The 11,404-nt window shown below is 36.5% G+C and overlaps 2 non-coding genes across 2 annotated transcripts; both read left to right on the forward strand.

Moving 5' to 3' along the window:
- Window positions 1–2,164: 2,164 nt before the first annotated feature.
- LOC115257921 (U1 spliceosomal RNA) lies at window positions 2,165–2,330 on the forward strand. The gene has a single exon (XR_003893414.2). It is a non-coding gene; the product is annotated as a U1 spliceosomal RNA (small nuclear RNA).
- A 3,721-nt stretch (window positions 2,331–6,051) lies between these two features.
- On the forward strand, window positions 6,052–6,217 carry LOC115257925 (U1 spliceosomal RNA). The gene has a single exon (XR_003893418.1). It is a non-coding gene; the product is annotated as a U1 spliceosomal RNA (small nuclear RNA).
- Window positions 6,218–11,404: the final 5,187 nt, after the last annotated feature.

The following is an 11,404-nucleotide window of genomic DNA, read 5'->3' on the forward strand; positions in this document are numbered from 1 at the left end:
TATCTGAAATTTAGAACAAATTTACGATCCCTAAACTTCCGCAGAGAGCAATCGTCAACTGTAAAGGTGAGCTCAACGTGCTCTCCCTTTACGCGACGGTAGAGAATGCGCCATGTATCGGCAAATAAATCGTCATTTTGACTCTCTAAAAGAGACATAATCATGTCGTTTCCGTACTTGGCACTCCATGGGAAGAAAGCGATCAGCACTTCAGGGCGTGGGATTTTATCCTCATCCACTACGACCAAATCAGCACCTTCCCAAAGCACCAACGACGTGAACTTGTTCTTAACCCAATCAGCAGTTTCTTTACCCTGGCATGTGAGCACTAGATACCCTGGCCTAAGTCTACAACAAACAAACTTGGGCTTGAAATGTTCCCGGCGTTGCTGAACCACTTTCAATAAGAGGGCTTCTTGAACCACTTCCTGTTGATAAGTTGTCAGCTCAATCACGGGATAATTCCTGGGCATGATTCCTAGCCTTACCCGGTTAGCAATATCGGAGTATGTAGGAGCAGGGAGGGCTTCTCGTCCCGACCCATGCACAAACTTAGGATAGCGTGACTGTTCAGGGCCATTGGGGACCCTGTTTTTCGTCTCCACATTCCTAGGCACTTTTGATTCATTTGAATCGATGACTACATCCATATTTACCTGGCGAGATGAGCTTGCGGATCCGATTTCGCTTCCAGAACCTCGATTGTCGCATATCTTTTTTGGGACTGGCTTACCTTCGCTGCTGTTCGTACGATCGAGATCAGATTGCCTCGATCTTTTGGGGGTGCTGGCTTGAGGCAATAATGCCTGCTCACGGGCTGCGGCGTAATCCAGTCCGTCCTTCATCAACCTTTGCAACCGACGACGCGCTGCCCCGCACATAGTACGACGTTTCACTTTATCAGCTTTATCACTATCCCCAGACTTACTTGCTTTTCCACTGCTAGTAGCAGTACCATCACTTTTCTCCACCATAAGCGGTGGCGGCCGGAGTGGCCTGATGGTGACATTAACACCATCATCTTCACCATCAGAGTCATTGGTGTCTTCTTTCGGGGAGTTTAAAATAGATGGGGATGGAGTGCGCACATTTATTAATGAATCGCTTTGCAGCTCATCATCGAAGGCATTCTCTTCACTAGATGCCATGTCACTAGTAATGTTCTTCACTAAACTAGCACTTAACAAAATAGCTTGTAGCTCGAACAAATTTGTTCGCCAATCCAATTCACTTTCCTAGTCTACTTCCACCAATCGATAGAAGAACGGTGCTCATTGTCATCTAGTTACCGTGATCAGCAAGGCGGTTTCCCCAGGGTGAGACTGGGCCATTGCACATCCGTGCCTGGTTGACCCCTGTGAATATCCCTCAAGTGTGTGAATTTTTTGGTATCTGGGACGTGCGTGCGCGCCTATCCCGATCTCATACATGGTTGAGTTAAGAATAACTACCAGAACTCTTTCTCACTCTGCAACGATGTGGATCTGCTTTGTTTTCTTTTACGTTGGTCTCATATAAATGATTCACTTCGTTCAAGCTGAGTGACGCTCTTCAAAACAAATACCATGCGCCTCCATGGGGCTTGCGGCACAGTGCAGAGCGTCTAGATTTGATCAATTTTGTTGTTCACATTACTTTCCAATGTTCGCTCCCATTATTGAAAAAGCAACTGAAGTTCCAGAACGTTATTCCGCTCTGGTGTCAAAATGGTACCGTAAACCGTGGTAATGCTTATCACCAGGACATTATTTAAAATATATCTAATCTAGGGGAATTTTTATTGTTTTATTTCTTCCATTTGAAATTGTCTACTTTTTGGCGTTACATAACTTGCTTAAAAAGTTTTGAACACCTATCGATTTTTTTAACACGTACCAAGGAGGCATACTTGTTCAAAACAAAGAGTGCAACGTTTTCATAGAGAAATTAATAAGAAAAGCTCAGAAAAAATGATCAATAGCTCATTATTTTCCAATCAGTGAAAAAAAAAACATAACTTTCAGAATTACATTAAGAATCTATACGAGTCTTCTTGACTAATTGGACGAAATTAAAGAGAAAAAAAATTACCCAGCTGTCTTCATTCTCATTTCATTATTCAAACAAATCGATAGAAGAACATTCATCTCTGGCATCCAGTCCTTCTTCTTGAACCTGAAAAAGCATACTTACCTGGCACAGGGGTTACCGTGATCAGCAAGGCGGTTCCCCCAGGGTGAGACCGGGCCATTGCACATCCGTGCCTGGTTGACTCCTGTGAATATCCCTCAAGTGGATATCTCGTGTGTGTAATTTTTGGTAGCCGGGAAGTGCGTTCGCGCACATCCCGATCTTAAATCTACAAATAGTATTTTCTTCAACTTTTAAATCTTTTATCTTTTAAATGCTTTCTAGGCGCACGAAATTTTACAGCGTATATGCATTAAATGTCAGAAACAATTACCAAGTGTCTCCATGAAACTGTTCATGGCAAAAATATGCCATGTAATTTAAGTTTCTTAGTATAAATGAATAAACGGATTCGAAACAGCAGCCTCACTAACTTAGATCGGATAAAATCACGATTCAAAACGATTGTGATTTAATAGATGGATTCAAATCATGCGTGTAAGACTATATATTTGAATTAAATAAAACAACAGGTAATCAACAATAGCGTTGGCAAGTGCCAATTACCGAGTCACCATAGTAGCGAATATATTATTCAATTTTTTTCTGAATCCAAGCATTAATGTTTATACATATATAGTAGCAGATTCTATAACATTCCCCAGAAAACCATTCCCCAGAATACCAATCCCCAGAATTCCATTCCCCAGAAAACCATTTCCCAGAATGTACCATTCCCCAGAATGTACCATTTCCTAGAAATCCATTCCCCAGAAATCCATTCCCCAGAATGCACCATTCCCCAGAAATCCATTCCCCAGAAAAGCTTAATATACTCTGCTAAAAAGTTTTATTCGATACACAAACAGTAAAATGTTGATCATAATGATATGTTTACCCCGGACAGACATGTGATACGAGTATGATTCCTGTACAACGGTACGCAGTGTCAAGAAAATTCTAACAAGACTGACTTGAACTGAGAGAATTTTCAGTATGGCACTCATTTCAAGCGCAATTGTACAGTGATTCTTGTATCACATGTGTGTCATAAGTATTATAGGCAAGGATTTTAACATTATAGTGTTATTACGAGCCTAATATCTATTTCTTGTACGGTATATGTAACAAATTAAGGTAAAAATGTATACATACATACATATCCATAAAAATATTCTACAATGGTTCAAACGTTTAATTACCATTGTACACAGTTGCATGTTGATATTTAAACCTATCTTGAAAGTTCACAAACTGTTAGTTGCGTTGCTATAAAATGTTTTGTTTTTGACAGATTTGTGAAAATTGTGCAGCACTTGTTTTACGATGAATAACGTTTTAAAAGTGATGTGCAAAATTTACAGAGAAAACGCATATTCTTCTGATGTTGTTCAGTGTACAAGATACTGAAGACTCAACTGACCACGTTTTTCTTTGCAAACGGTTGGAGGGATCTATCCCAAAAGCTGTTCCTAATTATTCGCTTCAAAGGCTCTTCATTCATGCGGTATGAGAAGGGCTTTCATCATTATTCCAATACTATGGAATGGAATAGAAAAAGTGAACATATAAGCAGTTTTAATGCCAACAATTCTAAATATTTTTAATGAAGAAGGGAAAAAGTATCATTGTTTTCCTTTTGGCATTCAAAAACTTCTTTTTAAACAATATTCTTCTTAAAATTAAGGCAATTAGTAAATTTTTTAAAGTTATAACTGCTTACATTTTCAACATAGATTCTCCCTTCTTTTCTACATAGGCTGTTCTTTCGAATTGCACTTTTCAGGAAATTATGGGCATTATTACAACCACCGGTGTTAAATTGCTGTTATATTTATTATATATTTTTTTTTCAAATTTCTAAACATCTGTGCTTGTGGTGCCGATTGTAACTAGCCTAAACATTGTAACTCGAAAGAACAGCCTATGTAGAAAAGAAAGGAAAATCTATGTTGAAAAAGTAAGCAGTTGTGATGCCGATAATTTCCTGAAAAGTGCAATTCGAAAGAACAGCCTATGCAGCAAAGAAGGAAAAGTCTATGTTGAAAATGAAAGCAGTTATAATTCCAATAATTGTACCAATTGCCTAAATTCTAAAAAAAGCTTGTTTAAAAAAAGGAACAGTGTTGGGCTTTTGAATGCCGCAAGGAAAACAATGTCACCACAGACAAACAGACGTAACACTTCGAACATTTTTCGATTTAAATTTTAGTCTCGGAAATAGGTTCGCTTAATTCTAAAAGGAATGAATTTGGCCAATCATCAACTAGATGGCAGTAGTGAGCAAACGTCAAACTCAAACAAAAACTATGCGAGCACCGCGAATTGGCAGTTGATCAACTCTCAAATTTTCAAATAAACCGTTAAATCGATGTACGATGGCAATTATCAGAGTGTTACGTTTCCTTCTTCGTTAAAAAAAATGTTTGAGTCGTTATAAGAATTGTTGGCATTACAACTGCTTATATGTTTATCAAAAATTTTCCCTTCTTTTGCATAGGCTGTTCTTTCCAGTTGCACTTTTCAAGAAATTATCGGCATTGCAACTGCTTACTTTTTTAACATAGATTCTCCCTTCTTTTTTGCATAGGCTGTTCTTTCGAATTGCACTTTTCGGGAAATTATGGGCATTACAGCCTCCACCGCTGTTAAAATTGCTGTTATATTTATTTCATATTTTTTCTAAATTTCTAAACACCTGTGCTTGTGGTGCCGATAATTACCTGAATAGTGTAACTTGAAACAATAGCCTATGCAGAAAAGAAGGAAAAAACTACGTAGAAAATGTAAGAAGTTTTGATGCCGATAATTTACTGAAAAGTACAATTCGAAAGAACAGCCTATGCAGAAAAGAATGAAAAATGTATGTTGAAAAAGTAAGCAGTTGCGATGCCAATAATCATACCAATAGCCTAAATTGTAAAGGCAAATCATGCTTATTTCCGAAGTTTTTCTTGTCAAATAAGAATTTTTGGCAGGATGTTTCTTCCGGTGATTTTTTACGCACAAATATTTGATTTTTAGCTATTAATATAAACCATTCAGAATTAAAGCAATAGTTTTATTTTTTTCTGGGGAATGGTACATTCTGGGGAATGGAATTCTGGGGAATGGAATTCTGGGGAATGGTACATTCTGGGGAATGGGTTTCTGGGAAATGGTTTTCTGGGGAATGGTACATTCTGGGGAATGGAATTCTGGGGATTGGTTTTCTGGGGAATGGTTTTCTGGGGAATGTTATAGAATCATAGTAGCAAATTTGTAAAAAAAAAATATTTAGGGATTTTTCTTTGCTATAATTTCATTAAATCTTCTAAAGCTTACTAGTAGAATAACTAGCCACAGAAGTCCAATGTCGCGACTGTTCGTGTGACTAACATCTAGTTTGCCATGCCCTTACGGCGTCAGCAGCGGTACTAGAAGTGTCAAGTTAATTTTGTTTACAATAACAAAAGGTCCTCTACCAGATAGACACTTGAAAATAGTAAATTATTGCAATTAAAGTTATTAAAATAATTAAATAAGAAATGTGACTACAGCGCCATTGGAGTTCTAGTGTATTTTTATTAGCTTACTAATCAAAATCTGCAGCCTCGATTGTATTAAGGCACAATATATACTAGTTAATCTAAGCAAGGCGATTAACTCCAAAACCTTGGCGTTGAATATTCTGAATGCATCAACCCTCCTGCATTTGCTTATTGATAGCATTCTATGGCAACTATCAAACACCTGAAGGCATTTCCACATTATTACACAAATTTACTTAAAGTTTTTACTTTAAGAATTGCAATAAGAATCCTAGTCTTATTGCCTAATTGGACGATATTAAAGGGGTGACAATCTACCTATCTGTCTTCATTCTTGTTTCATTATACAAACATATCGATAGGAGAACATTCATCGCTGGCATCCAGTCAATCTTTTTGAACCTGAAAAATCATACTTACCTGGCACAGGGGTTACCGTGATCAGCAAGGCGGTTCCCCCAGGGTGAGACCGGGCCATTGCACATCCGAGCCTGGTTGACTCCTGTGAATATCCCTCAAGTGGATATCTCGTGTGTGTAATTTTTGGTAGCCGGGACGTGCGTGCGCGCACATCCCGATCCTAAATCTATAATAACTCACTCCTTAATAACTTAAACAAAAGTCTTCTAAATTATCTACTTCTTTTTCTTTCATATCGACATTACTCTGTTTTTACATAAACTCACTTCAGGTATTAAGCGTCTCCATTTGACTACATACATCTGTATATGATTATTAACATTAATAGTTTCAACTGATTGCGGCTAACCAACCATTTTTTTTCTTGATTTAGAATTGACAGATACATTTCATTAGGCACACCTCAATCCGTGTCATTGACTGGAAGTGCCCATTTTGCCCCATTTTTCCCTATAAATACTGTTTTTCTGGATTAAAAAATAGTTTTAACTGATTGCGGCTAACCAACCAATTTTTACCTGATGTAGAATTAACCGGCGCATACTTTGGGACACACCTTGATCTGTATCGATGACTGGAAGTACCCGTTTTGCCTTATTTTCCCGTAAAAATGCTATTTTTCTGAATTAAACAATTGTATCAACTGATTTTGGCTAATCAATCAATTTTTACTTGATGTAGAATTAACCGGCGCATACTTTAAGGTGCAACTCGTTCTGTGTCTTTGGGTGGTGATGCCCATTTTGCTTCATTTTCCCCTAAACTACGGATTTTATGGATTTAGAAATAGTTTCAATTGATTGCAGCTAACCAATAATTTTTTCCTGATGTAGAATCGACCTATGCATACTATGGGATACACCTCGCGCTATGCGTTAGTCTGAAATTGCACGTTTTGTCCCATTTCCCCCTAATTACTTCCAACTAATTGCGGTTAACCAAGCATTTTTTTTCCTAATGTGTAATTAATTGATGCATTATATGAGACACAACTTGTTCTGAGTAATTGACTAGAAGTGCCCATTTTTCCCCGTAAAACACTAATTTTCTCGTTTGAGAAACAATTTCAACTAATTTAAGCCAGCAAAACAATTTTTTTCTCATGTAGAATTGATTAGTGCATATTGTCAGACAAACTTTGTATCATTGACTGGAAGTGATCATTTTGTCCTATTTTCCCCTAAAACACTGTTTTAGTTAGTTGGAACAAACTTTTTAACCTAGAAAAACAGTATTTTAGGGGAAAATGGGGCGAAACGGGCAATTTCAGAATAACGCATAGCGCGAGGTGTATCCCATAGTATGCATAGGTCGATTCTACATCAGGAAAAAAATATTGATTAGTTGCAATCAATTGAAACTATTTTTAAATCCAGAAAATCCATAGTTTAGGGGAAAATGGAGCAAAATAGGTACCACCACCGAAAAACACAGATATAGGTGTGCTCCAAAATATGTGCCGGTTAATTCTACATCAAGTAAAAATTGATTGGTTAGCCGCAATCAGTTGAAACATTTCTTTAATTAAGAAAAATAGTATATTTGGGGAAAAATGGGGCAAAATGGGTACTTCCAGTCAAAGACACAGATCGAGGTGCGTTCCAAAGAATACGCCGGTTAATTCTACATTAGATTGAAAATGGTTGGTTAGCCGCAATCAGTTAAAACTATTTCTTAATCCAGAAAAACAGTATTTATAGGGGAAAATGGGGCAAAATGAGTACTTCCAGTTCCAGTCAATGACACGGGTCAAGGTGTGCCTCATGAAATGTACCTGTCAATTCTACATCAAGAAAATAATTGTAGGTAAGTCGCAATCAGTTGATCCTCATTTTTAATTCAGAAAAACAGTATTTTTAGGGGAAAATGAGGCAAAATGGGCACTTCCAGTCAATGACATAGATCGAGGTGTATCTCAAAGAATGCGCCGATTAATTCTACATCAGGTAAAAATTGGTTGGTTGGCCGCAATCAGTTGAAACTATATTTTAGTTCAGAAAAACAGTATTTTAGGGGAAGATGAGGCAAAATGAGCGCTTTCAGTCAATGACACAAATCGAGGTGTGTCCCATAGAATGCACCTGTCAATTCTACATCAAGAAAAAAATGGTTGGTTAGCCGCAATAAGTTGAAACTATTTTTTAATTCGAAAAAACAGTATTTTTAGGGGAAAATGAGGCAAAATGGGCACTTCCAGTCAATGATACAGATTGAGGTATGCCCCATAGAATGCACCTGTCAATTCTACATCAATAAAAAATTGGTTGGTTAGCCGCAATCAGTTGAAAGAATTATTTAATTCAGAAAAACAACGTTTTTTAGGGGAAAATGGGGCAAAATGGACACTTGCACTCCATTCCGGTGAATGAAACTATCACCAATCGATTACTTGACATTTTTCCATTCGGAAAAGATGGACTTCAAAGATCGCAATCAGCCGCAATAATTAGGTGCCTTTTTGGGTCGGTTTTTCCCCACTGTGCGGTGTCTTGTTCACCATAGATTGAAGAAATAGTGCACCGAAGACATCAACCGGATTTGATGCAATCGCGCACTTTTATTTACGTTTTCGCACTTATGAAGTCGCAGTTCGCAGTCCAGTGGTGAACTAAATGCGGTATATGAAAAACTACAAGAACTCTGTCTCACTCTGCATCGATGTGGATCTACTTTGTTTTCTTTTACGTTGGTCTCAGATAAATATTGATTGATTGATTTGTCTTTATTAGAGAGACTTTCAGCCCTTGGCTGGTTCGTCTCTCCACCTCAGATAAATAATTCACCTCGTTCAAGCTGAGTGACGCTCTTCAAAACAAATACTATGCGCCTCCATGGGGCTTGATGCACGGTGCAGAGCGTCTAGATTTAATCAATTTTGTTGTTCACATTACTTTCCAATGTTTGCTCCCATTATTGAAAACGCAACTGAAATTCCAGAACGTTATTCCGCTCTGGTGTCAAAATGGTACCGTAAACCGTGGTAATGCTTAGGGTAAGGGAGGTATTTTGGACCGCTTTAGGAAGTGGATGAACAATTCAGCGAAAAAAGAAGGTTCCCACTTCTAAATATGGATAATTTCCGTAGGCATTACGTAGAGCAACATGTTTTCTGTCGAAAAAGGCCAAACACAACTCAAAATTGTTGTAGTAAATACAAGAAATATCAAAACTCCTGAGGGATCTCGGGCTTCTATTTTGGACCACCTGACTTTATTTTGGACCACCAAGTGCACATATTTTGGCCCACCAAATTAAACTTCAATTGATTGATGAAATGAAAGCCACCTCAGCAAAAATTTAAACATAGTTACAGTGTATCAAACAATTGTCCGTACAGCAATTTTTTGGCCAAAATAATTTTTCATTCAAATGATCATAACTTTTCTATACATCCATCAAATACGCTGAAACTTTGATCAATCATGAACCATATGTTAAAGCTTCATTGGTAAAATTTTGAGCGAGATCGAATAAGTTGTCTGAAAGTTATAGAACTTTTAGTAAAACTTATAAAATTTTTGAACACATTTTTAAAACGTTATATTTCAATATGTACTCGATGAAACTTTTTCAATTTTTTTTGTGATACAGCTTATACCTAAGACTTTCATGTGCAGCTTCGTTTGAGGTTTTATATTCACTACAAAAAATATGAAAAATCTGTATATGTTCAGAGTATCATTTGGAAATTTATCATATTTTGTTCAATAAAAGTGCCAAGTGTTTTCAACGTTTTTAAACTCTCTTAATGTAATATTTTTATACAGGACCTACTAAACTTCATATGAAGAGTAGTTCCTATGTATTTTTCGTTCAGTTAATGCACTTTTATTGGTGGAAAACGTTTGGCAGATTATATGTGCAAAATATAGTAAATTTTTAAACATCGTCAACTACATAAGCACATTTTTCATATTTTTTGTATAACCTCTAAAGAAGCTGCATATGAAAGCCTTAGGTATCAACTGTAATACAAAAAATATTGAAAAAGTTTTATCGAGTACATACTGAGATATAATGTTTTTAAAATGTGTTCAAAAATCTTAGAAGTTTTTCTTAAAGTTCTATAACTTCCAGAAAACTTATTCGATCTCGCTCAAAATTTTACCAATGGACCTTAAATATATGATTCATGATTGGTCAAAATTTCAGCGTTTTTGATTTACGTATAAAAAAATTATGAACATTTGAATGATAAATTACTTTGACCAAAAAATTGCTGTACGGACAATTGTTTGATACACTGTAAAACTACGCGAAGTTTACATCTTTCCTATTCAGTTTTTGAGACAGGAAACGTTTAATAATTACATAACGGTAAAAAAATGAAATTTTGTTACTATTGCCAATTGCCAGTTTTTACGCATTGTAGTATGATGTTTCATAAAAAAATGTTACGCAAAACGTGTATTTATTAACTATTACATGACATGGTGACATGGTGACTTATGTAAAAAAAAAACGTAACGCTTCATAGGACGTGTGAAAGTCTAGTGATTTTTCTAAAAATAAAGGCGTTCCACACATATTGTAATGAGTGGAAAGGCCATCAAAAATAAAGTAATTTGAATGATACGTAATTTGTCAAACATACATTAGATAACACATTGTCTCAGTCATCAATTAATTGCCGAGAAGGACAACTTTTCTAAACTGGATGACTGAACACCTGAAAACTTTAACTTATCGAAAATTTGGCACAAATCGAATCGAAACGAAATAACTTGGCGAAAAGTTGTTAGAACAAATCGAACCCACAACAATCTCATTATGAAAAAAAACGTATAACAACCCAGATCACGGGAGGTCCCAACTTATCTATTTATCTGTTTTCAGAGTACATTACATTGGCATGAATGTGTTCTCCCTTTAGAAGGAACTGGAGAGATGGATCTGACAGGTGGTCCAAAATATGTCCACATCTGATTTTGTTGAACATATTTTGGCCATACCTGAAACCACCATTTAAGTAAATATTATCGCTCCACCGAGGTTAAAAACAGTTAATTTTGAGTTCTTACATGGCCCTAACTACATTCACATGAAATAAATATTTATTTGTAAAATTTAATACCTCTTCGAAGCCGACTACAAATTTGTTACCTTCTTTGTTTTTGGTGCTTTCCCGTGCGTTTCATTGGAAGTGATAACATTTTCTCTATTTTTGATACTGAACAGCATATTTGACTGACATCCAAAATAAAGGTCATCACACAGTTGAATACTTTTCGTGCTCAAATAAAAATTTACCAAGATTTAGTAGAGATTATGTGATAAATATCATAAAACTCCTTAGGTGGGCCAAAATACCTGCCCGGTCCAAAATACCTCCACTACCCTATCAC

The sequence above is a fragment of the Aedes albopictus genome, chromosome 3 (assembly GCF_035046485.1).
Source record: "Aedes albopictus strain Foshan chromosome 3, AalbF5, whole genome shotgun sequence".
Classification (NCBI taxonomy): domain Eukaryota; kingdom Metazoa; phylum Arthropoda; class Insecta; order Diptera; family Culicidae; genus Aedes; species Aedes albopictus.